At 35.8% G+C, this 27,317-nt stretch overlaps 1 protein-coding gene and 1 non-coding gene across 2 annotated transcripts in view; one reads left to right on the forward strand and one right to left on the reverse strand.

Annotated features, from left to right (window-relative positions):
* The window catches only part of OCA2 (OCA2 melanosomal transmembrane protein), a 542,641-nt gene that overhangs the window by 238,684 nt on the left and 276,640 nt on the right, over nucleotides 1-27,317 (forward strand). The gene's annotated exons all lie outside the window — the stretch shown is intronic.
* On the reverse strand, nucleotides 8,213-8,319 carry LOC144454582 (U6 spliceosomal RNA). Its single transcript, XR_013483103.1, has one exon. It is a non-coding gene; the product is annotated as a U6 spliceosomal RNA (small nuclear RNA).

Genomic DNA, 27,317 nt, shown 5'->3' on the forward strand with positions numbered 1-27,317 from the left:
ACAATATTCCAGTTTGTGTATTCCCCTAAATCCCCTCAAGCCTCAATGGGGGCTAGTTGAGGCAGGCACACATGCATTTCCTTATGCTTTCCTCAAATCCTCACTCACTGACCAGTGCTCTTGTGATTTATAGAGAAGCACACAAAAAAGGCAATTTGCCAACAATAAGCTCACAGGTCAACTTTATCAATGTCATCATAACTTAGCACAGCACAAGCATAGTAAATATTACATTATGTCATTCCTATATCTCACTGGAAACTGTTCACAATGTGAACTCCTGAGAACTAGAGATTGTTTTAGCTGTAGATCCTGGGAATTGTTATGTAAAAAAGAATAATAAAATCCACCTTACTTATACTTCCTTCCTTCCTTCCAATTTTCTAAGTAAATAATCATATTCTCAATAAATAGGGGTAGTTTTATCTCTTCTTTGCCTATATTCATGCCTTTAATTTCTGTTTCTTGTCTTATTGTTACAGTTAGAATTTCTATACCTATGGCAAATAACAATAAGAAAGAGGAGCATCTTTACTTTATCCTTGTAATTACTGGAAAAACTTCTAATGGTTTCCTTTTGGATATAATGCTAGCTTTTTCTTTTAGATAGGTACTTTGTATTACATTAAAAAGATCCTTCTATGCCAACCCTCTTAATATTTTATTTTTGTTAGCATAAATGAGTGTTGTAGTCAAAAGCGTTTTCTGCATCTATTTATATAATCAAAGGTTTGGGGTGTTTTTCTTTTTAATGATTAATCATGTTGTTTTCCCAATGTTTAATCATAATGTACCCCTGGTATAAATTCAGCATGATCACAGTAAATCATTTTTTGATAAATTACCAAATCTTTTTGCTATGATTTTAATTAATATTTTAGAATAGATATTCATTAATGATACTCTTTTGTGGTTTCTTTCTTTGCTTTGTCCTTGTCTGGTTTAGGTATTGGGATTATATTTGTATCATAAGTTGAATTAGGTAGTATATTTTCTCATGTTTTAGAATAATCTGTATAGTATAGGTATAAATTGTTCTTTAAAAGTTTGATAGAATTCCATTTGGACCAGGATTGTTTATAACTACTTCTTTTTCTTTTTTGGAGATTGTGTGTATGATTTGAAATCCCTATTTAGTGGGTTTTTTTTTTAATCTGGACATTTTGTATTTTGAAGATAGTCTATTTCTTTTGAATTCTTAGATTTGCTGGCATATTCCTGCTCCTCTGTACAGGTGATTTTTAAATCTCTATCTCCAGCCCCTACCACTCTCTTCCACTACATACTTATATCTCCAGTTACCTTCAGGATATCTCCAGTTGCATATCTCCCTAGCACCTCATTAAGTCCCAAACTGAACTTATTAACTGTGAATCTCCTAATTCTGATCTCAGTATTGCTGTCTGTGGTATCACCATTACCCTAGTACCTCTTATCGATAACCTTGTAGTTTTTTTTGACCTTTTCCTCCATTTGTTGATTAAATTTTATTGATATCCTCTCCATAACTTCCCTCACATCTATCCTTTCTCTCTATTCCCATTGCCAGCACCCTAGTACAAACTTTATTTTATTTTATTTATAATTGCATATACTCTTTATTTAAAGTATTCATTCATGACATGCTAAGTCTAGACTGAAAATAAGGAACTCACCAGATGGAACTGAGAGAACCAGAGTGAGCCCCAAACAATATTTGGGGACCAGCCTCCCTCTCATTTGGTCTCTTCTTCCCACCCTCACTTAAGACCCCTTTGGGCTCGGGATCTCAACCCCTTTACCACTAACAAGCTTTTCTTTCAAGAAAGGATCTGATTCAAAACAGTTAATAGTGCCTAGGGAGGAATGATTTGCATTTTACCAATGGACTGTTGGTATAGGAAAGCTGCTCTAATGGTGGGATTTCAGGCATCAACTAATCATTTAATGGAGGAATTACTTGGAAATCTAGTGACCCACAGACATTGGGAGTCTAGGCCCTATGGTAACTGTTCTCTATGTTTAGAGAGACCAATCTGATGTGAGAGCACTTTCTGGTGACTTGCCACCAATATCCTGTGTGACTGTAAGCAAGTCGCCATTGTAACTCTCTGAGCCTCAGTTTCTTTCTCTGCAAAATGAGAATATTGATTTCTTTTCTTTCTTGATTTATTTTTTGGGGGGCAAATAGTATTTTATTTTTTCCAATTACATGTAATGATAGTTGTCAACATTCATTTTTTATAGGATTTTGAGTTTCAGATTTTTTTCTCCCTCCTCTTCTCTCTCCCCTTCCCCCTCCCCAAGATAGCGAGCAATCTGATATAGGTTATACATGTGCATATTTCCACATTAATCATGTTGTGAAAGAAGAAACAGAAGAAAAGGGAAAACTACAACAACAAGAAAAGGGGGTTTTTTAATTTAAAAAAATTTTTTATTCTTTTGAACTTTTTATTTTTTTCACTTTTTTCCTTATTAATTAATTAATTTTTAGTTTTCAACATTCACTTCCACAAGATATTGAGTTCTAAATTTTCTCCCTATCTTGTCCTTCCCCCTCCCCCAAGATGGCATGCATTCTGAATACCCCTTCCCCTAATCTGCTTTCCCTTCTATCTCTCCTCCCCTTCTCTTATCCCATTCCCCCTCAATTTTCCTGTAGGGCAGGATAGATTTCTATACCCCATTTCCTGTATATTTTATTTCCCAGTTGCATGTCAAAACAATTTTTTTTTAACATTTGTTTTTAAACTTTGGGTTACAAATTTTCTCCCTTCTTCTCTCCCCACCCACCCTCATTGAGAAGGCAAGCAACTTGATACAGGTTATGCATGTGTAGTCTTGCAAAACACTTCCATAGTAGTCATGTGAAAAACTAAGTATATTTCCCTTAATATTATCCCACCCTCCATTTATTCTATTCTCTCTTTTAACCCTGTCTCACCTTAAAAGTGTTTGTTTCTGATTACCCCCTCCCCAAATATTCCCCCTCCCCCATCATCTCCCTGCTCTCTTGTCCCCTTCCCTCCCTATTTTCCTGTAGGGTAAGATAGATTTCCATGCCCAATTGAGTGTGTATGTTAATTCCTTCCTTAAACCAAATCCAATTCGAATAAGATTCACTCATTCTCTCTCACCTTTCCTCATTTCCCCTCCATTGTAAAAGCCTTTTTTTGTCTATTTCATGTGAGATAATTTACCCCATTCTACCTCTCCCTTTCTCTTTCCTTCTGTATAATCCTTTCTTGCCCCTTAATTTTATTCTCCAGATATCACCCCTTCATCTTCAATTCACCCTGTGCCCTCTATTTATCTATCTGTCTATCTATCTATCTATACATTCATATAATTTTTTTCCTCCTACTACCCTAATACTGACAAAGGTCTTATGAGTTACAAATATCATCTTTCCATGTAGGAATGTAAGCAGTTCAACCTTAATAAGTCCTTTATGATTTCTCTTTCCTGTTTACCTCTTCATGTTTCTCTTGAGTCTTGTATTTGAAAGTCACATTTTCTATTCAGCTCTGGTCTTTTCATCAAGAATGCTTGAAAGTCCTGTATTTCACGGAATGACCATTTTTTCCCCTGAAGGATTATACTCAGTTTTGCTGGGTAGGTGATTCTTGGTTGTGATCCTATCTCCTTTGCCCTCCAAAATATTATATTCCAAGCCCTCCAGTCCCTTAATGTAGAAGCTGCTAATCTTGTATTATCCTGATTGTGTTTCCACAATACTTGAATTGTTTCTTTCTGGCTGCTTGCAATGTTTTCTCTTTGACCTGGGAACTCTGGAATTTGGCTGCAATATTCCTAGGAGTTTTCCTTTGGGGATCTCTTTCAGGAAGTGATTGGTGGATTCTTTCAATTTCTATTTTGCCCTCTGGTTCTAAAATATCAGGGCAGTTTTCCTTGATAATTTCTTGCAAGATGATGTCTAGACTCTTTTTTTTTGATCATGGCTTCCAAATAGTCCAATAATTTTTAAATTATCTCTTCTGGATCTATTTTCCAGGTCAGTTGTTTTTCAATGAGATATTCACATTCTTCTATTTTTTCATTCTTTTGGGTTTGTTTTATAGTGTCTTGATTTCTCATAAAGTCACTAGCTTCCAAATGCTCTACTCTAATTTTTAAGGAAGTATTTTCTTCAGTAAGCTTTTGGACTTCCTTTTCCATTTGGCCAATTTTGCTTTATAGGGTATTCATCTCCTCATTGGCTTTTTGGGCCTCTTTTGCCATTTGGTTTAGGCTATTTTTTTAAGGTGTTACTTTCTTCAGTATTTTTTTGGGTCTCCTTTAGCAAGCTGTTGACTTGTTTTTCATGGTTTCTTACATCACTCTCATTTCTCTTCCCAGTTTTTCCTCTACTTCTCTTACTTGCTTCTCAAAATCCTGTTTGAGCTCTTCCATGGCCTGGGACCAATTCATATTTTTCTTGGAGGCTTTGGATGTAGAAGCTTTGGCTTTGTTGTCTTCATCTGGTTGTATGTTTTATCTTCTTTGTCATCAAAGAAAGATTCTATGGTCTGACTTTTTTTTTTTTTTACAAGGTTTGCTCATGATCCCAGACAATTACTCGAGTTATAAACTCTTTGTTAAGGTAGGGGTCTGCTTCCAGTGTGGAGAATGTGCTGTCCCAAGCTTTGGGCATTTTGTGCAGCTGTTTTCAGAGATAGTTCTAGGGACCTGTAAATTTTCAGTTTTTCCCAAGAGTTATGATCAAGGGCGACGTGTTTACTCCTTTCCTGGACTGTGCTCTGGTCTATGAGTGACCACAAGCACTCTTTCTGCCTTGGAACTGTGAGGAGGATTGTCTCTGTACCATCACTACAAGCTCCACCACACCAGCACTCCTCCTTGCCCTGGGACTGCCACCCAGAACTGTGACCCAGATCCAAGCACAGGCAAAGCAAGAGAATCCTGCACCAGCAAAGAGATCTCTGCAATCCCCCTCTGATCAGCCACTTGATTCCCTCTCTGTCTGTGGGCTGAGAGCTCTGGAAGCAGTTGCCACCCTGGGGCTGCACCGGGACTGGGGCCTGACTGAGCTCCTCTCTCACCATGGTCTGAGAGACCTTTCCTATTGACCTTCTAAGTTGCCTTTGGTGTTTGTGGGTTGAGAAATCTGGAAACCCCCACAGCTCCCCTTGATTCAATCCCCTGAGGACTGCTCCAGGTTTGCTGAGATCCAGTCTTTGCCTGCATGGCCCACAATGAACAGTGCTCCTCTCCTAGTCAGGTGCAACAGACTTTTCCAATCAACCATCCAGGTTGTCTTTGGCTGGAAATTTGTTTCACTCTTTTTTGTGGGTGCTGCTGCTTTAGAATTTGTTTAAAGCCATTTTTTATAGGTATTTGGAAGGGTTTGGAGGAGAGCTCAAGGAAGTCACTGCTTTTATCATACTGTCTTGGCTCCGCCCCCAAATACTATGTTTTGACCTTCATTCAGACTCTAGTTCTTCTCTGGTTGTGGATAGTATTTTCCATCAAGTCTTTTGGAATTGTCTTAGATCATTGTATCACTGAGAAAGGATAAGTCAATCATTGCACAATGTTGCTGTTACTGTGTACAATGTTCTCCTGGTTTTGCTCACTTCACTCAGCAGCAGTTCATGTAAGCCTTCCCAGGTTTTTCTGAAATCCATCTGCTCATCACTTTTTTTTTTTAGCACAATAGTATTCTATTACATTCATATACCACAACTTGTTCAGCCATTCTCCAATAGGTGGGCATTCTCTCAATTTCCAGAGAATATTGATCTCTAAGGTAGGGACCACTTCTGATATTCTAAGTTTTGAATCTGAGGAATGCTAGGTAAACTGGAAGGTCACACACCTCAATCAACAAATCACTGCTCTAAGATATCTCAATTACTAGGTGTTGTCTTCTACCTGAGGCCTTTCCTCATTTTCCTAGTTATTTATTTCCTGGTAATGAAAGCTCTCTCCCTCTAGAAATATGGTATCACTTTGTATTTACTTCTCTGGGTACTCATCGTATCCCCCAGTGGAACAGAAGCTCCCTTAGGGCAGATGATTCATTCATTATAGGTCTTTCTATTCCCAGCAGCTGGCAGAGTGCCTTGCAGATAGTGGATGCTAAGTAAATATTTGTTGAATTAAGTTGAATGCTGTGACTTCACTCCTCTAAGGTGTGGTATTCCTGCTAAAAAAATAGCGTCTTAAAAATGGGCACCCCCTGGCTCATCACCTTGCATCTAAAGGTCCTGAGGTTTGGCAGACTAGGTCAGATCTCATCTTGCCTGGGTTTGCTCTCACGACCAGGACTGATGACTGCTTTGAAAGGACTCTCTGATAATTCTCAGAGCCTAGGACAAAATGAGATACAGTGACCATCCAAGGATTGTTGGGGGGGGGGTGTCAGGAGGGGATCTGCACACAGTAGGTGGTTAATATATGTATGCTGAATTAAATGGAAGTAATTCAAGGGATTGCATTTCAGAGGTTCAGAGCTGGCTGCAGCTACTACTAAAAATGAGCTGAGGGTCATCCAGAGCTCATGGTCTTCTATCCTGCCCCCTTCTCTGAGTCTGTTTTCTCCTCTGTAAAAAATCATTGCATCTAAGGACTCATTGCTGGAAGGGCTTATAGAGATCATCTAGTCCAACTCCTTCTTTTACAAATGAGGAAACTGAGGCCCAGAAAGGGGCAGGGCCTTTCCCAAGACTATGTAGCTAGTAAACCACAGAGCTGGCATTCACACCAACTCCTTGGACTCCCAAGCCAACATAAAATGCCATAAAAAGAGATCTTTTTGTCCTCTGAGCTTCTGGGGTACCTACTCTCCATACCCTTCGTCCTTTAGGCCACATTTATTTCCTGTTGTATCTCTCTTGGAAGAGAACACAGGGGATGATGGCACTTGGTTAATATCTATTCATTGATTGATTCCAGAATGAAGTGTGACAATCTTATCCATTCACTATTGGATTTAAAGCTTTCCTTTCAAATAAGCTACTGTCTCCCTAACAACTGTTTGATTACAAGGTACTGCTAGGGAAGGAACACAGGGAAAAGAAACCCCACTGGGCTGGAAGTGATAACTTGTACCTTCATCCTTGAAGCATATGATCCCACAGTGGGGGCCACTGGCTGATGATGTTTGAAGATGGACACAAATAAAGTTCCTGGGTCACATTGGGCCCAGAAGACAAAATCTGTCAGCAAGATTATGCCAAACTGCTGGCAGTAAGATAGGAATGCAGCCTGCAAGCAGAATAGTCAAGGATTCCTGCCTAACTTATCCATATACAAAGGGAGGCACAGAGGTGGGCCGGGAAGCAGACCATAGGGTCTTATGGCTACCTCTGTCAACACAGGCCAGATGGCCAGATGGATTCCCATACTGAGCTTTTCTCCTTCTACAACTTTGCTAAGGCTGTGCATATGGCCTGGAACAACCTGCCCCACAATGATACCAAGCCCATCCATCCTGCAGAGGCCTGCTTGAGATCCACCACCTCCATGATGCCTTCTTGGATTCCTCCCCAGGTCATCAGATGAAATCCCTTGTGAATCCTGAACCCTACGAACCCCACAAACCCCAGTTTCTAAGAAAGAGAAACAAAAATGGGGTACATGTGTCCACAGTTTAATTTTTCACGTGCATTGCATGGGAATTGAGTCCAAAGCTGGGCCCCCTTAAAGGGGCCAGTTCAGAACTACCTCAGTTTGGGATTTTGGGGTACAGCATTATATGCCCTTCAAAGAATAGGTGTTCCCAAGGGGGTACCAATTAACTGTGATTGGTCGACGGGTGGGTAGATTCCTTAGATTACTCAGTTCACAGGGGCCAATATCACCTGCCATCGAAGGAAATACTGTCCTAGTCCTGGAAGTCCAACTCCACCCAAACCTGAGCAGGATAAAATCAATTCAGGCCTTGGTTGGGGTTTGACCAAGATAAGAAGATTCAATGCAATCTCATCATCAGCAAAGTCCTTCTGAACGGCTTTGGACAGAAAGCTGGCAGAGTGGAGCTCTGAGTCTCCAGGACACAGATTACCAAGGGATATCATTTTTTTTCTTTTGGCTAGGCAATGGGGCTAAGTGATTTATTTGCCCAAAGTCACACAGCTAGTAAGTGTTAAGTGTCTGAGACCGATTTGAACTCAGGTCCTCCTGACTCCAGGTCTGGTGTTCTATCCACTGCGCCACCTACCTGCCCCAAGAGATATCATGTTTAACACCTTCATATGATTTTTAAAAAAATATGGAATGTGTCATGAATTTGCATGTCATCGCTGTGCAGGGGCCATGCTAATCTTCTCTGTATCATTCCAATTTTAGTATATGTGCTGCCAAAGAGAGCACAGTACAAGCCTTTATTACCAGTCACTTGGACTGCTGCAAATGCAACTAAGTGTGCATACACAGAGTCCCACAGGGGCACAGCTCTTCTTTATACTGTATAAGCTCTGGGAGAGTCCTCATTACAATTCCAACTCTCGTTGGAAAGTTGAGTTCCCATAACAACATTACTTTCTCCTTTAGTGTTTTAGGGGTATTCCTAAGGGGTTGGGATCATTCTTTCTAATGTTATTGGTTTAAGCTCCCATTCTGCTGTATTCTACCCAATAACAATTACTAGTTACTAGTCATTAATTTCATTGATTTATTTTTATTTTTTAAATTAAATTTTTTTTTACTAATTTCATTGATTAATCCAGTGATTAGTGCCCTAGTATCACTTAATCAATTAATTATCACTTAAGTAAGTGATCACATAAGTGTCAATTAATTTTTACAAAGAGATATATATTTATTGAGAAGACACAACAAGAGAAGAAGTATAAAACATCCTCCTAAACTGGTAGTACACTCTTCCTTTTACCATTTTGATGCCTAGGGAGCATCAAATGCAGAGGCCAAGAAACAGGTATCATCATGTGTTAGTCCAGGTAGGCAGTGCAAGGCTGCTACATGCACTCCTCTCCCCACAAAGGGCTCAGAGTAGCTTCACTCACCACTATAAAAAGAAAACCAGAGTTGTGCTAATGAAAAATCTTCTGTATGAATGTTCAATACTTAATCAAAGAAGCCCTTTCTATATCAAGTGATAAGTATTCAGGAAACAGTTGTCACACATTTGTGCATGCTCCAAAGTCTATGTAGGAGGTTGCATTATGCTTAGCACAATGTACATGCTCAGCTCATTAGTACTGGGATCTCATTGGCCAGTTCTTTGTTAACATATATCAGCCTGTTACTAGCATCTAAGCCCCATGAAGTCTCGATATCTCCCCAAGCGTCCTTTTCCACACACAGTGGGCCTCCATAAATGTTTGTTGAATGGATATTTTATGCTTATTTTCTCTTGTTTGGTTTTCAGTATAGACTAAAATTATCTGTTCATCCTCCTATATTAAGAGATGCATGTTTTATATGAGGAACATTATTAAACTACACCCTCTATTCTCTTCCCTAGGCTAATTCCAATTGCTTTAACTTTTTATCTTTGATAGTGTTTTCCAATCCCTTCTTCACTGCTCTGGCTCTCTGCTGAACCCTCTCTACTTTATTCACCTCCCTCTTGAGGCAGAAAGCCCAGAATTAGATATGACTTCATCACTCCTCTGCCAGATGACATTCCTTGCCTTCTTCAAAATTCTCTAGACATCTTTATAAAGCCTTTACTGATTAACCCCACCTGACTCCAATCATTCCATTCACTCAAGGAATCCTCATCATTCTTCACATTTCCTACTTTCCATGTAACCCTTATTTTAAAGCAATTAAAATGCAGGTAATTCTGTAAATTTGTGAAAACAAGAACTTTTATAAAAAAGAGATATTGCTGGGAAAGAGAGTTAATTTATTTTATAAAAGCATTTACCACAGATTTCTTTTAAATCATTGTGTGGTGGAAAGACTGCTGTACTCAGAGTCCTACCTGGATTTGAATCCAAGCTTTGCCAGTTGTTAACTGTGTGTCCTTGAGATGGTTACCTCACCTCGTTGGGGGTCAGTTTCCTCATTTGTGAAATGGGTGGAGGTGGAAGAGATGGTCTCTTAATTTCCTTTGAGCTCTTGACCTGCTAATGTTATCTCTTTAAAGTTATATTCCATCTAGTCTGAATTTTTTTTTTTTAATGTTGTCTCTCTCATTAGACTTGTAAGTCCCTTAAGGGTAGGACCTGTTTTTGGTCTTTTCTTTATATCTTCAGCTCTTAGAACAGTTCCTTACACCTTCTAAGTGCTTAATAAATTCATGTTGATTGAAATAGTGAACTCTACTATATCTAAAATAGTTTTCATTTATGACTTCTTGAAATATAGCTCTGAAAAACCAAGCCCATTGTATTCAAATGGAGCTACTTGACTATTCCTTTAAACCAAAATCTCTCTAGCTGCCACTGATTGACCAATAACAGGTACCAGCCCAGGCCTCACTTGCCTCATTGTTTGGGTTTTGATGACACGGAGTGAGTATAAATAGCAGTTGTTTAGGTTTGGGCCAGAAACCTGAGGATCTTCCCCTCCCAGACTGTTTTCTTTTGAGAAGGCAAACTACTCCCCTTATTTTCATTAAGAACCCATGCTTTGACCTTCTTTAGTAAATCTTCCTGGTTGCTGGTTTTGTGGATTGTACTCAATTTTCTCTCAATGGAATGGAAAGTGACTTCAGTCCTTGAGTTTTCTTTTCTTTTCTTTCTTTTTCTTTTTTTCTTTTTGGCAAGGCAATTGGGGTTAAGTAACCAGCCCAGGGTCACACAGCTAGTAAGGGTCAAAGTGTCTGGTCTGAGACTGAATTTGAACTCAGGTCCTCCTGACTCTAGGACTGGTGCCCTATCTGCTACACCACCTAGCTGCCCCCTTGAGTTTTCTTCATCCTATAATTTCTTCAGTGCTTTTGAGGTCTTTGTTAGAAGCCTTCAGAATACGGGTTTTTCTTTTACTTTCTAACATAAATAAATAATCAGACATATTAACCATGCAGGAACCTTGCATTAACTAGATGGGAAAGTAAAGGCTCTTTACTATTACCACGATGAAGTTCAAGATCTCATTTTTATCATCCTATTATTAAGCATAAACATCTTTCATTCCTGCAGTGGTAGCATCAGTTTAATTCCCTTTGGCTTTTTGGATTCTAGAATATGGGAATAATCTCAAAACAGAGCATAATATGCTGGCTCCCCTTCACTAAAAATTGAGAATTCCTTCTGCCCTTGTAAAACTAAAATAGAAAATTGTTTCGTATTTAATTTTCTACTGAGCACTATGAAAGGCAAATGCTAGAGTGTTAAAAATGTAATAACTTTTAATTGCATTTGTTAGATTGGATCTGAAATCTTATGTCGCAGTAGAATTCTTTATCACACCCTAGACTTGATGCAATTTTAACATTATGAACTTTTAATCACTGTGAGAATATGAGGGAGCTTCCTTAGGTAATTTAAAAGAACAAAATCAATGGTTTTGGTGATAAAGGGCTTCCACTGCACAGTTCTTTGGGGTTGTCAGCAATCATTTTGTTTCTGATTTTATATAGATGTCTACTTTGAAGCAATACTAAAGCAAACATTTAAAAAATATAAAAGCAAATATTCCATGATAACATTATACTTTATTCCTACCATCCTCCCACCTTATAATTTGCCAAAAGAAATAAGAAAAGGCCAGATTCTCCTGGGATTATATGAATATGCTAAATTTCCCTATTAATATTCTGAATAAATCATATATGAAACTATACATGCACTATTATGCTTGGAACATTTCCACAGATAACTTAATAATGACATTAATTAATAATTAATAATGACAACTATTGGTGTTTTTTAGACTAAAGTTACTTCTATTATGACATATGTTGGAATCTCTGTAAACAGCTGTAAACATATGATTATAAACCACAGTGACCTTGCCTGATTTTTAGGAAGTCTGAATTGAATTTCAGACCACACAGGTATATTTTGATTACTTTTACACTAACCAATGTCACTTCCCAGGAAATGTTATTAGATTTTTTTCCCCAAATCCTACATTAACATGGTGAAATATTGTTTTAATGTTGATTCAATTTATAAGCCTCAATCTATGCTGTCTGAATATGATCCTCTTAGCTCAGTCTCACATGGACCCTTCCATTCATCCCAGATCATGCTGGCATCTAAATACCCTTGGCTATTCCACATCTTTAAGGCAGTCCATAAGTTCTCTACCTGGGTGGGGGAAGCTTTGTTCAGCCCTGAGCTGATGCCCATTTTCAGTGGTCTTTGTTTAGGTGACTGACTTTAGTGACTATCTCATCCTGACCAACCCCATTGAAGAATGCAAGCTAGGTAAGCACAAGCACAATATATACAAAATAAATATGCAGTGATGGAAATGAGGCACTAACACCTGAGGCAATCAGAAAAGGCTATTTCAAGGAAATGGAACTTTAGTTGAGCCTTGAAGGGAGCAAGGACTTCTAAGAGGTAGAAGTGAGGAAGGAGAGTAAACATTCAAGGCATGGGAACAGAGAGTCTTAGCAAAGGCCCAAAGGCAAGAGATGGAAAGCTGTGTCTAGGGAACATTAAGTAGGTTGGTTTAGCTACAGCAAATGCATGAGGGGGAGAATTGAAAACCAGGCTAGAAAGATTCATCACCAGAAGGCTTTCAGGCTTAAGATTAACATTTGCTTTGTCTATATTTTTCATTTGCTTAGCTAATCCTGGTTTCCACTGATGTCCCATGGGGCAACTATACTTCATTGATTAGACTACAGAAAATTCTTTACAACAATTATGTATGCATCTATTGCTGAGATGTTTCTGTTTTCTCCTGAGGGAATATATGCAGCAGCACTTGGAAAATGTACAGCTTTCTTCTCTCTTCATTAAAGTGGGATTTGCTTTATCCTAGCCAATTGCCTAAGAGTGATTCTTCAATGCTCTTCAACTGGAGTAAATTTTGTGGCATGATCAAAGAAAATAGAATAGAGCCCAGAATAGAAGCTTTAAAAACAAAGATATTGGTTTGGTTGAATCTCTACAGCAGCTGTGAAGGTAGAAATTCCTTTGTCTACTACAGTTCTCACTTCCTCCTTCACTCCTCACTTGTTTTTGGTACTATGTATTTTGATGTTGCTGCCTCAGATGGAGAGAATATATGCAAGACTTCAAAGCCAGAGAAAGAAATGTAAGAAGTCTGTGATGTTCTGAGTGAGGACAAGAAAAACATTGTACAGGGGGAGGGCAAAGAGATATTTAGGGATGATATGAAGTAAAGTGAAGATGACCTTATTCTACTTTTGTCAAGATACCGTGAACAAGAACTAACACTAAATTTTCCGCTATGCTACCTATGTGATGAAGGAGAACAAGAAAGAGAACCTGGTGTTCATTTCTGGGCCTCTGGACATATACTCCTCAAGAACAAAATGATTTTTGTAAGCTCTAAAGATGTCATTAAGAATATGATAAATATTTTGACCCAGCAATACCACCCCTAGATCTGTATCCCAAAGAGATCAAAGAAAAGGGAAAAGGGCCTATTGGCACAAAAAATATTTATAGCAGCTCTTTTTGTAGTGACAAAAATCTTGGAAATTAAGGGGAAGCCCATCAATTAATGAATGGCTTAACATGCTGTGATATATGATTGTGATGGAATACTGTTGTGCTATAAGAAAAGATGAGCAGGATAGTTTCAGAAAAGCCTGGAAAGACATATGAACTCATACAAAGTAAAGTGAGCACAATCAAGAAATCATTGTACACAAGACCATCATCTCATTTACTCACAAACTTAACCACTTTTTCATTTTTTTCTACTCCTTCAGTGGGCACTTAAGAGGTTACTTTAACACTTTCTGGAGTGAATTAACAAACACTTTTACCAATGCTTTAGTCCTTTTTGCAGATATAAACCTATACTCATTGTACCTCTGATTATTTTTCTTTACTGTCCATAGCCCTGAATGTGCGCAGTTGCCAAAATACAAGTGAAAATGAAGTTACTAATAAAATCACATGAATACAAAATTGAAATATGTGAATGTTGAGGATGGATTGTAAAATGAAAATAGTGGGAGACTTCAATATACCTTTTTCAGAAATAGACAAACTTGACCAAAGAAATTAAAAAGAAAAAAAAAAAGAGAAATTAAGCAATTGAACAGAATTTTAGAAAACTTAGAATTTATGGATTTCTGATAGTTATTGAATGGGAATAGAAAGGAATATACATATTTCTCAGTTGGATGTGGAATTATTATAAAAACTGACCTTGTCTTAGGGCATAAAGACCTCGCAAATGAATCCATAAAAGCAAAAATGCTAAAAACACTCATATTGTCCACAAAGTAATAAGATTATATTCAATAAAATGCCATTGAAGAAAGGATTAAAATTAACTTGAGACTGAATAACTTAATCCTAAAGAATTGGTAGGTCAAAGAGCAAATCATAGATAATTTGATCAAAGATAATGCTAATGATGAGACAACATAACAGCTTTTTGAGATACAGCCAGAACAGTGCTTAGGGGAAAATTTATATATCTAAACACTTTCTTCAACAGAAGAGAAAGAATGATTCAATGAATCTGAAATGCAACTAAAAAAACACTAGAAAAATCAACAAATTTTGAAATCCCAATTAAACACCGAAATAGAAATCCTGAAAATCAAAGAAGAAATTAACAAAATTGGAAATAAAAAAATTGAACTCATAAATAAAACAGGAGGGTTTTTTTTTGGGGGGGGACACTAAAATAGATGAACCATTAGTTGATTAAAGAAGAGAAAAAACAAATCACTAGTATAAAAAGTAAAGAAGAAATAAAGGCTATTATTAGAAATTGTTGTAATGACCATATGTCAGAGTATATATTATGACCAAATTAGATATCTAATAGGAATAAAATGTTGCTTCGATATTAGGAAAATTATCAAAATAGGCCATGTTCATAATAAGAACAACAAAAATATGATTTTGTGAATAGATACAGAAAAAACTTGATAAAATGTGGTACACATCCCTATTTTTAAACACATACATACACACACTCTAGGAACTTTAAGAGTAAACAGATTTTTTCTTAACATGGTAAGGAGCATCTATGTAAAATCAAGAGCCAGCAATATATGTAATGTGAATAGAGATCTCTCTGATAAGATCAAGGATAAAGCAAGAATGTCCATAATTGCTGCTACTATTTTATATTGTGCTAAAAATGCTGGCTGTCATAAAAGAAAAATAAATTGATGGCATAAGAATAGTGAAAGAAGAAAGAAAATTATCACTTTTTTGTGAATCATCCAATGATGTTTTAAGCGACTAATGGCACCATGGATAGAACACTGGATCTGGAGTTAGGAAGACCTGAATTTTAATACATCCTCTTACATCACTATCTATGTGACTCCGGGCAAGTCATTTAACCTCTGCATCAGTTTTCTCAATTGTAAATTGGGCTCTATGATAGCACCTACCTCACAAGACTGTTATGAGGATCAACTGAGATAGTATTGGTAAAAAGTGCTTAGCATAGTGCCTGTCACATAGTAGACATTTTATAATTGCTTATTCCCTTTCCTTCCCTACTTGTAGAAACATATAGTCAAGTAAAATTAATTGAATATTAACTCATAAAGTTCCAGATTATAATAAAAATCAGTACAAATCATCAGCATTTTTGTATATTGCCAAAAAAAGTCAAGTAGGAAGAGATAGAGAAATTCCATTTAAAATAATTATAGAATATATAAAGTGCTTTGGAGTATACCTACCAAAATACCCACTGGAACTAAATAAATTAAGATATAAAACAGTTTATGAAAAAGAGACCTAAATAATTGGAAAAATATTAATTGCTCATTGATAAGCTGAGTTCATATAATAAAAATGACATTACCAATTAAATTAATTTATGTATGGAGTGCCACATCAAACTAGCAAAGATTACTTTATAGAACTAGAAAATATTATAACAAAATTTATCTGGAGCAATCTCATAAAAAATAATAATAAAAAGTGGGAAATATAAAGACGTAGCTATAACAGGTCACAGACTACTCTACAAAGCACTAGTCATCAAATCAATTTGCAACTGGCTTAAAATAAGAAAACATTCGGTGGTCCAGATTATGTACACAACACACCGGAGTAAACATAGTAGCCTTGTGTTTGATAAACCCAAAAAAATCCAAATGCAGCTAAAATTAAAATGGAAACAGCTGGAAAAAATCTTTGCAGTAATTTTTAAATTTAAATTTATAAGAGTAAGAACCATTCACCAAATTAAAAAAATGGTCAAAGGATATGAATAGACAGTTCTTCAAGGGAAGAAATCCAAACTATCTATAATCATATTAAAAATGTTTTAAATTATTACTACTTAGAAAATATAAATTAAAGCAATTTTGAAGTTTCACAGCTCACCCATCAGATTGAAAAATATTGACAAAAAAGGGAAATAAAAAATGTTGGAAAGACTTATTGTAGCTGTGAATTAGTAACTATGCTGTGAACCTGTAACTATGCCCCAGAACTACTAACCTGAATATCCTTTGACTGACTGATACCAGTATTAGATCTAAACACCAAAGAGGTCAAAGAAAGAAGAAAATGATTTATATATACATAAAAAATATTTATAGGAGCTCTTTTTGTAATGGCAAAAAACCAAAAACTGAGAGAAAGGTGGTGCCCATCAATTTGAGAATGGCTGAACAAATTATGGTATATGAATGTAATGAAAATACTAGATTGCTATATGAAATAAAGAAATTTGCTTCAAAGAAACCTGGGAAGATTTGTATGAATAGATTTAGAGGGAAGTATATTGTACAATGTATATTATGAGGGGTATAATATATATTGTAATAACAAGATTATGAAAATGAACAATTTTGGGGAAAAAAAATCAAGTGCAATGCAATGATCAACCATGAGTTTAGAGGACTGATATTTGAGAACGCTCCCATCTGCTGACACAAAGCTAATAGACTAATATGCGGAATGAAGTACACATTTTTGGATGTGGCTAGCATGAGAATTTGTTTTGCTTGACTGTTCTTATTTGTTAAAGTATTTTGTTAAAGTGAATTTTTCTTTTTTCTTCTTCTATTAGGGGGAGGAGTAGAAGAAAGAGAAGGGAAAGATCATTCTAGAAAGGGGGGCCAGGCAATAGAAAGAGACTGAGATGGGAGATGAGTATCATATACTCACAAACTTTAAGTAGGCCAGTATAGCTGTATGCATAGGAAATAAAGTATGATAATTGAATAATTAAAAGATAAAGGATAATTGGAAATATAGAAAAAGGCCAAGTTATGAAGCTTTCAAAAGCCAAATAGAGCATTTCATATTTGATCCTGGAGGCAGTGAGAAACTCATTGACAAGGGTTAGGGTAACATGGTTAAATCTAAGCTTTATAAAAATTACCTTGGCATGTGAGTGGAAGATGAATTGAAGTGGGAAGAGATCTGAAGCAGAGAGATTAGTGTTGTGACTATATGAATAGTGCTGTGACTATATGAATAACTTGATGTTATACATATCAAATTATAGTGAGTTTATATCATGAACTCATCTCCTCTCCCCAGTTCTAATCTTACAACCATTGTCCACTTAATCAGACCCTCTCTCCTACCTTCTTGTCATAATATGAGACAGTCCAACATTTCATTATTGTATCTAAAGTTAATCTCTCTACTTTTTGCCCTTGATCTCACTTCATTCCTTGTTCCCACCCCTCTAAGACTACTCAAGCAGTTATCCAGCCTCTCTCTCTTGCATTTTCAACTCCCCTTCACTATTGACTGACTCATTTTCAATCTGCCTACAAACACATTTATGTCTCCATAATCCTAAAATAAAGTCCTTCCTTGACCATAATACTTAAAATTTTCTCTTCTGTTTCTTCTCAAGTCTACTGAGAATTGCTGAGTCTCCAAGTTGTTATCTACTCAGGACGTTAACAGCCTCCAGATTATTAAATTCAGTGGCTTTTGGAAATTCCTTATCCTTGTTGACCTTTCTGCAATTTTTGTAACTGCTGGTTCTTTCCCCCTTCTACTTTTGCTTCAGAGACATCCAGCTCTTTAGGTTCTCCTCCCACCATTTTAACCCCATTTTTTCTGACTTTGTTGGTTCTTCTCAAGACCTCAGTGTGGGTGTTGTTCAACAACAATCAGTTTCTGGTTGTCTTTTCCTTTTTCTTTACATTTGCTTTATTGGCATTCTTATTTACTCCCATGGCTTCAATACATCTGTGCAGATTATTCCACAGGAAGGAACAAAAAAAATTATATTTTTTTGTTGTAGTACCATTATCCATCTCTCTCTCTCCCTCTCTCTCTCTCTCTCTCTCTCTCTCTCTCTTTCTCTCCCTCCCTCCCTCCCTCCTCTCCACTACACAATTAAAAAAAACAACAACAATAAACATCTTTGCAACAAGTTAGAGTAATCACTCAACCTAGACCCACATATTGACCATGCCTGAAGATGTATGTCTCATTTTGCATGTAGAGTACATCATCCTTCTGTTAAGAGGTGGGAATCATGCTTTATCCTCAGTCCTCTGAAGTTGTGGTTGGTCATTTCATTGATCAAACTTCTTGAGTCTTTCACAGTGTATTTTTGCTATGTTGTAATGATTGTATAAATTATTTTCTTATTCTTCTGGGCTTCACTCTGTGTCAGTTCATGTTATTCTTTTTGTGTTTCTCCTAACCTATGCCTTTCATTATTTCATGTGGCATGTTAGTATTACATTACATTTGTTTATATTTGTATATGTTGTTCAGTTGTTCACAGATTGATAGATTTTCCTTAGTTTCCAGTGCTGTTTCAAAAAAAGTATTTCTACGAAGATTTTTGTATATGAATCTTTTCTCTATTTCTTTGCTCTTTTGGAAGAACATGCCAATACCCAGTACTGGTATTGCTGGGTCAAAGGGTATCTCTGTTTTAGTGAGTTTTTGCCTATAATTCCAACTTGGTTTCCAGAATGATTATATTAGTACATTAGTGTGTCTGTTCTGAGAAACCTCTCTAACAATTATAATTTTCCTTTTTTAAAAAATTGCATTTACCAATCTTATAAGTATAAGCTGGGACTTTTAAAATTTACATGTCTCATCAATTATTTGGGGAATTTTTCATATGGCTATTGATAGCTTGTTTTTCTTCTTTTGATAAATGTGTATATAATTTGATGATGTCTCTTGGGGGCATGGTTCTTATCCTTATATTTTAAATAGATTCTCCATATATCTTGAATAGCAAATTTGCTGCAAAGATTATTTCTCCCCAGTTTTGACTAAATTGATTCTGTTTGTTCAAAAGTGATTCTGTTTTATGTAATCAAAATTATCCATATTTTCTCCTATCATCTCTATCTCTCTTGTTGGTCAAGGAATCTTTCCTTATTTTTAGTTGTAAGGTATCTTCAGGGGCAGCTAGATGGCACACTGAATAGAGCACTGGACCTGGAGTCGGGGAGACCTGAGTTCAAATGTGGCCTCAGATACACAATACTTACTAGCTGTGTGAGCCTGCGCAAGTCACTTAAGCCCAATTGCCTCAAAAAAAATTAGACTGTTTGGGGCAGTGAGGTGGCACAGTGGATAGAGCACTGCTCCTGGATTCAGGAGGACCTGGGTTCAAATCCAGCCTCAGACACATAACACTTACTAGCTGTGTGACCCTGGGCAAGTCACTTAACCCCATTGCCCAGCCAAAAACAAACAACAACAACAAAAAAAAGGTCACACATTTCTTTGAAGCTTATTATTGTTTAGAGTATGAAATGTTGGTATGTATTTGTTTAACTAATTCCACTTTCCTATTTTCCTGTTATCCCCATGGGTTTGTTGAATTGCAAGTCTTTACCTTGATGGTTGGAGTTTGAGGGGTTTATGGAACACTCTGGTTCTATGTTCATTTGTTTCTGGTTCTTGTGTACCTAATCTTTTGTACTGAGCAACTTTTCTAATTGTAAGAAGTGATATCAAACAATTTTGATGATTACAGTTTTGTAGTATAGTTAACTCCTCAGTTCCTAGGACAGTTATTGAAGACTATAATTTGCAGAATGAGTGATAGTCTTCCTTTGTAGAGGGACTTCCATCTATGATCTCATAGCTTTAGTCCAAAAGAAATTATTATGTTCATGTAGTCTGTAAGGAACTTTATACATAGCAAACAAAATATTAAAACTTAAACTGTTGACATAATTTCTAATTGCCTTCTGATCTTTGTATCAAATACTTGAATTTGTAATCTTGTTGATATGGATATTTCTTCTAATTATTCAAATTAGAACAAATCTGTGCCTGCTCTTTGTTGTGCCATTGTTATCCATATTCCCCCAGAAGTTCACCAAAAGCATCCGACACAACATACCATATGTTTTCTTTATTTTCCACTGACATTTCCAGGAGAAACACTGGAACATATGTACTCTTCCTAAAATATCCTTTTTGTTATATGATGGTTTGTATTTTTCAAGTATGCATTTACTCAGTAATGTCTTTTGCATTTTTTGTTCTTTGCAATTCTTTGTTGGTAATGTGGTCCAGCTTATATACTACCACCATAAGCCTTTCCATTGTCTGTTGGTTTATCCTCTACTTGAATTTTTTTGGAGGTAGCAATTTAACATCATTGATAGAATATTGGTGTTGAAAAGACAGGTGTCTGTTTCGTTGTGAAACTTTGGTTCGTTTAAAGAATTTTCCAAATTGCCAAAGGAATCCAGTCTCATATCTTTCTCCTGTTCAACTCTGGGACCGACTTATTTTTCCTCACTTGTGCATTTAACTGCATACCATAGTTTGGAAAGCAAGAATTCCTTTTTTTGTTCCTTTTTTGGGCAATTTTTTTTGAGTCAATGTAGTGGTCAGTCCAATATAATTTATAAACAGGAACATTTGGAAGACCTCAACATCTATGCACAGGGAATCTTCCTTTACCTTGGACTCTGCACAGATTTCTTCTATGATTGGATAATAGCTTTGTCAAGCGTACTTCCTGTTTCATGCCCCAACAGACTTCTATGTATCTTTAGTTAAGTTCAGATGCTTTCCCAATCTTTGTTTTGTTTTGTTGATGCCAGTGAAACTTCCTCCATAATCACAGAGAAGATTGTGATGTTAAGTTCTATATGTGATTGTACCACTGTCCTTGCTGTTGGAAATAAGCTTTTTTGAAACAAAAATCTCTGCAGATCTTTTTTCTTTCTTTTTTTTCCTTTTCTTTCCTTTCTTTTCTTTTCTTTTTTTCTTTTCTTTTCTTTTCTTTTCTTTTCTTTTCTTTTCTTTTCTTTTCCGTTCCATTCCTTTCTTTTCTTTTCCTTTCTTTTCCTTTCCGTTCCATTCCTTTCTTTTCTTTTCTTTTCTTTTCTTTTCTTTTCTTTTCTTTTCCTTTCATGTACCTATTGTCCTATTCTTATTTTTAAATGTGACTGCAATGACTTTGGTCTCTTTCAAGCTTTTTTAGAAAAAACTGGCTTGTTCTGTTGCTTCTTACTATTTCATGAATTTAATAATGCAGGTAAACTTCCACCCCTCTTTTCTGTCAGATTTTCCAAATACATTTATCTACTCAAGAGTTTTCATTGGTCACCCATATCCCTCAGTAGCATTTACTGATAAAGGTGGTTTTAGTTGTAATCAGTATATGTGATAATGATAATAGGGAAAATAACAATTATAATAGTAGTAGTAACAACAATAATACCATTTATATAGCATTTGTAAAAACTCTGATCTTGTAACAACTTGGAGATAGTGCAAATACTTTTTATAAAATTCATTTACAGATGAAAAAATTGGGCATTTGTAGGTTAAGTGACTTGCCCATCATAACAAAGCTTGCTAGTATTTGAGATGGGATTTGAACCTGAGTCACCAGATTCCAAATTCAAGGTTCTGTTTCCTACCTGCATACTAGTTATGCTCTGCTTTTAAAAATAAGAGTTAATTTAAAAGTTTGTTGTAAAAATTTAATGTTGTTTCAAACATTTCCATGTGTTGTATTGTCCATATGCTATAGTATTTGAAAAAATACTAATTGATGTTTATGACTTTTTTTTTTGAAGTTTGCAAAAGCACTTTATAGACATCTTATTTGAACTTCCCAACAACTCTGTGAGGAAGGTCCTGCTGGCTGCATTGTTCACATTTTATAGATGGGAAATTTGAGGTTGTGAAAGGTTTAGTGTTTTGCCCACGATCACATAGCAAGACACAAATAGACTTGATCCCACATGTTCCTGTCTCCAGTTCCAACCCTCTATCTGCCATGTCTCGAATAGCTATTTTATACTGGCTTTAGAGTATTTCATTGGGTTAATATGCTATATTTTGCTTAGCATTGGCTATATTGGAGTTGTTTTCAAGTCTTAAGTAATATAACTAAGGCTGTTCTGAGGATGTTTCTATAAATTATAAATAAATGCATATGTATACATACACACATACATACATACATACATATATATGTGTGTATATATATATATACATATATATGTGTGTATATATATATATATACATATATATGTATATACATATATATATACATATATATGTATATACATATATATACATATATATACATATATATATATACATATATATATGTATATATATGTATATACATATATATATATGTATATATATGTATATACATATATATATATATATATTAATATATATATATATATATATATATATATATGTATATATATATATATATAAATTTTCCCTTTTGTTTTTTTCCTTGGGGATAGGTTTCCAGAAGTGAGATGTTTACATAAAAAAGTCTGTCTTTTATAGTTATTTCTATATATCAACATCTTACCCCGGAAAAACTGAGACAATTTACAGTGCCACCAAAAAAGTCTCAGTGCACTTGTGTCTTATAATCTCCTCACCAACATTGAATTTTATAATTTTTATTTATTTTTTCTAGTTAATTAAGTACATGATAGTATTTGAAGGTTTTAAAAATTTGTATTTTTTTCAGCTGCTAGACAGATTCTGAATTTATCTCTGTCATGATATACTATTTGTATTTCCTTATATATAAACTGGCTACTCATTTCTTTTAACTGCTTATTGAATCAAATCTAGAATTGACCATATTCATTTGTATCAATTTAAAAAATTATTTTAAATATCAATAATTTGATCATTTATGACTAGAATACATTTCTCATTCCATTTCTACATTTATTACTTTTTATTGCTCAGAAGTTAGTAATTTGCATATTCTGAGGGATTCATCTATGCTAAGAGGGTTTTTAAATAGTTATATACTTAATTCCCTTCTCCAGTTATACTAAATATGTTACTCTTGTTTTCTATTTAAATCTTTGACTTGTATAAAATTTATTGCTGTGAATTGTTGTAAAATAAAGACCACTTTTTGGCTGACAGGCCAAATTACTCAAAGTGATATTAAAAAACTGGCCACTTAGGGGACAGTCCATTTAGGAGACTGAAGCAGAAGATGATGATGATGAGGATGATGATGAAAGTAGTATTTAGGAAGTGCTTTAACTTTTGCAAAGAATTTTACTTATGCTATCTCATTTGATCTTCCTCATAACCCAGTGAGGTAGGTAATTTTATTTTTCCCATTTTACAAATGAGGAAACTAAAGGTGAGAAAGATTAAGTGACTTTCCCAAGGTTACAATTTATAAATGTCTTCAGGATTTGAATTCAGGTCTTTACTCCAAGTACTTCTTTACTTCATTACTATGCCACTTAGCTGCAATAGCTTCAGTGTTCAAAGAATCTTTCATACATCAGTCAAAGAATAAGAAAAAGAACATTGTTTGAGGGGGACAAGCTGTGTATTTTAAGGTACAGAGTGAGTTCAAAAATGGGAATATCTTGTGGTTACTGAAGCAAGGAAGAGAACATACAGAGTTGAGGTAAAGTCACGTAAGGGTTACTCAGGTCATTCTTGATTCTACATTTGGATAAACCTTCCTGGGCACTGAAATGCTGAAAAATTTGTGATTACAGAAACAAAGAAGTACCAGATTACATGCTCCTTTGCTTCAAGCTTTATTGGAGCATAGTTTAAGAAATGGAAATACTTCAGTTAAATTGCCTTCTACTATCTCCTTATTTTTTATTTTGTTTTATTTTATTTTATTTTTCCCAGTAAAGGACAGGGCACTGCCACATTCTAGAGATATAGCAAAAAGGTCAGAATAGTCCTTCAGAACATGGAGGAAGCGGCCTTGGATTTATATTTGCAGGATGGCATCTTAATTCAGGCTCTTACTGTCTAGCATCTGTATGTCCTGGCACTCCACTCATTGAAAATCCAAAGACTTCTTCTTAAAAATGAGGCAGTTTGTAGGACAATATGATTTAGAGCTGAAAGGGACATAAGGTGTCATCTAATGCAACTCCCTTGTTTTCACAGATCAGGAAACTGAGGTAAGCAGGTTAAATAATTTGCTCAAGGTCACAGTTATTCAAGTTATTCTCCAAGTCTATGAGCCAATTAATCCTTCATTTCATTTAACTTCTAGGAGGATTCTGGTTCACTCCACAACTTTTATTTCTTTGCTCAATGACTTCCAGGGAAGGTACGAATGCTTTGTCTTCCTTTTATTCATCCCTGATGTGAGAGTGTTTCTGAATGTCTCCTGCTTTCTGTCTTCTCAGTTCTTTGTCTGAATGTCCTTCATCTCTACTATGTTAACTGGTCTTAAAAAGTGACTCACTGTAACTTTTTTCTCATATTTATCCATCTGTTGCATTTTTCCAGGTCTGTTTGGAGGAGCTTTGAGGGTGAATCCATTGTACTCCTTCCTGTTGCTTTGCCGTCTTGACTCTCTCTTGAGCCAATGCTCTTTCCACTATAACATGCTGCTTCTCCAGTGAGGATGATTTTGGAACTACAGTAAATGTGAATTGGGAATATGTGGTGCTGCCTTGAATCTTTTTGCAAATGAATTATCAAGGGGTCATAAAAGATTGTTTCCCCTAGGTGAACCACTATTCATGTGTATATTATGTATGTGTGTGTATATATACACTTCTCTCCCCTTCACTATCCTTTATAATAGCAGCATATCTTGGTAGGTGCTATAAACTGATCTTTAGTAGAATAATAGGGAAATAGTCCAGAATATGCTGGACTATGGCCATCTGCAATAGAAATCTTTTCTTTGTAGTTACCTCTACTTCCTTCCCTTTGTATAACTTCATACAAATTTTCCCATGTTATTCTAAATTGTTAGTATTTGTCATTCCTTACAACACATTTAATATCCATACAATATTCCATTACTATACCATTCCTCATTCAGCCATTCCCCAGGTGATGGGAACACATTTTGTTTCAAGTTCTTTGTTATTACAAATAATGCTTCTTTAGCTCATGCTCCTTTGATACTCCTCCAATCCCCACTTACACTGACAAATAAAAACAGTCTATGTCCACACAAAGCTTATGTTCTGCTCACCATTATGAATACCAGTTATTGTAATATGCAAGCTTAGTCACATTTTTAGCAGTTACCTCACTGTTTTCTCATCTTGTACACAGGAATATTGATAAGGCCTGGTGCCTAACAGCTCTAATCACAGTCTGTATTGGAATTATAGTCTGAGAGGCCTTATGAGAGGTCATTACCTCCTTTTCAATTGTCCCATAAACATATTAAAAAATTTTCCAGAGATAATTCTGTAACTTTAATAGGTAAATCATTCTAGTGTTCAACAAGTTTTCCTGTCATAAAATGCTTCTTGTTTTCCAAATGCTTCATGCTTCAATTTTCTCTTGTTCTGTTTCCAGTGGTTGGAAAACAGAGTAGTTGTTTTCTCTCCAGGTGTGACCTGTTTTCCTTGATGGATGCGTTTCTGAAACACAGTGTTGAAATCAAGATTTTGTCATTTAGATCTTACCTGAAATGCACTAGGGTAGCCTGCTGCTTGAAGCAATCCAATTTTGAATCCTTTCATAAGCTAAGTCATATTTTTATAAAGTATCATTCCTTTTGTTCTTTAATGCAAATTTGGAATTTGAAGTTTTGTTCAAATGGTGCTACATCTGCATAACATTCAGATACTGTGATATTATTAATGTGGATGTTCCTTCCAGCCATGGAGATTACATACCTTCTATCCATGCCTCCCTATTCTGTACATTTCTTATCCATGTCTGTTCATCGGTACAGCATATAGCATGCTGGGAGATTTCCTCACTTTCTCTTCATATAATGAAGATACCAGAGAGGCACATGGGCTATCTGCTGGATAGCCCTCACTTTTGCCATGTGACCAGCCCATTGTATTTTTGGATATACTTCCCAGACTGTTCCAGTTCTTCTTCAAAATTCCTCATTAAAATCTTTGTTACAAGGGAAGATTCATTGCTTAGGAGAAAGGGAGATATATAGAAATAAATGTGACGCAAAAATAAAGGCATCAATAAAAATAAAAACAAAGATATGATCAGTATAGTAGGAATGAAAGCATTCCTATTATCTCCTAATAACCTTCATGGAGAAGCATTCAAAGTTCGTGTAGATAATTGTCATAAAATATTACATAGATAGGAAAGCAGGTCTACTGATCATTAAATATTAATTATTAGGTTTTTCTAGGTCATTTTTCTGTTTTAGTAAGACCCCAATTGTTTTCCATGCCTTCTTCTCTGTCGTATAACTTGTGATTTGATCCCCCAAAGTCCTCATGATTGTGTCACCTCTAGCACAGATCTTTTCTTTATATATTTAGCTTAATCTGGGCTGTTTTTCCCACTTTCTTTTCTTTTCTTTTTTTGCCTCTTCAAGACATATACGTTAGATTTTGATGATATAGTCTTAAATGTAGTGGCTCTAATCTCTTTAATGGCAAAAAAAAATTAACTTGTCTTTTCTATTTTTTTTTTCTGCTTGTCTTCCTCCAATTTTGTCTTTAATTCCCTTTAGGATCACTTGCTTAGTTGGATCTCTCTCATCAAATTTGCTTTACAATGGTTTTATTTTCTTCCATTTCTCTTTATTTTGTGAGGTGATGTTATTTGCGATATTTGTGTTCATCACTGAGCACAGTTTTCTCTACCTTTGGCCTCCTGCCTGGCACTTCAGCTCCTCCCCTGAAGCTCTGGGTTCCTGATTGGTAAGAGTCCTCCATATCTAGCCTGGTCTAGACCCAGCTTATTGTTCTCTGGCCATCTTCACACCACACTGTCTCATGCATGTTCTCTCCCCTCCCCCATCTCCTTTTCACTTCTAGCATGGTGAACAGTAATCAAATCAGCATGACCATTCCTAGAAAGGACATAATATTAGCTGCCTTATAGTTACGCTCATTATCGGTAGGATCATAGCATGCAATA

Source organism: Phascolarctos cinereus, unplaced genomic scaffold, assembly GCF_003287225.1.
Source record: "Phascolarctos cinereus isolate Bilbo 61053 unplaced genomic scaffold, phaCin_HiC Scaffold_726;HRSCAF=1367, whole genome shotgun sequence".
NCBI lineage: Eukaryota > Metazoa > Chordata > Mammalia > Diprotodontia > Phascolarctidae > Phascolarctos > Phascolarctos cinereus.